Genomic DNA, 555 nt, shown 5'->3' with positions numbered 1-555 from the left:
TCTGACCCCCAAAGATAAGATAAGCAGAGTTCCTCTTATCTTAAGAGGAAAAAGAAAACACTTCCACACCCTAATCCTACCTGCTTACCCCTCCCTGATTCCACACCCTAAAGCCCCCATATGTAAAGTCCCAGCTCACAACACGTGGGCGGACATCTTTCCTGGACATCTTTCCCTGACTTCCTTCCCTTCCCCCTTCCCCCTCCCCTTCCCCCTTCCCCCTTCTCCCTTCCCTTCCCTTCCCTTCCCTTCCATTTTTCCCTTCGTGGACATCTTTCCCTTACCGAGGGAAAGGTGCCCCGTGCGAAATAAATCTGTGTCCCACTGAGAATTCCATCTGAGCCTCCGTGCCTCATCCATCCACTCGTGCTCTCCATCCATGCCGCTCACTCCCGCCCATTCTCTACCTATCACTAAACTTACCACAAAACTAAAGCAGTCAACATACTGTGGTATTTCCATTAAGAAAAATCTGCAGACCAATGGAATAAAACTGAGCATCCAGAAATAAACACATATGTCTAGGTTCATATGTGTTGATATTCAACAACAAAC

The sequence above is a fragment of the Nannospalax galili genome, unplaced genomic scaffold (assembly GCF_000622305.1).
Source record: "Nannospalax galili isolate Female #2095 unplaced genomic scaffold, S.galili_v1.0 scaffold741, whole genome shotgun sequence".
Lineage (NCBI taxonomy): Eukaryota > Metazoa > Chordata > Mammalia > Rodentia > Spalacidae > Nannospalax > Nannospalax galili.
The sequence above is the reverse complement of the archived record's forward strand: the minus strand, read 5'-3'. Positions refer to the sequence as shown.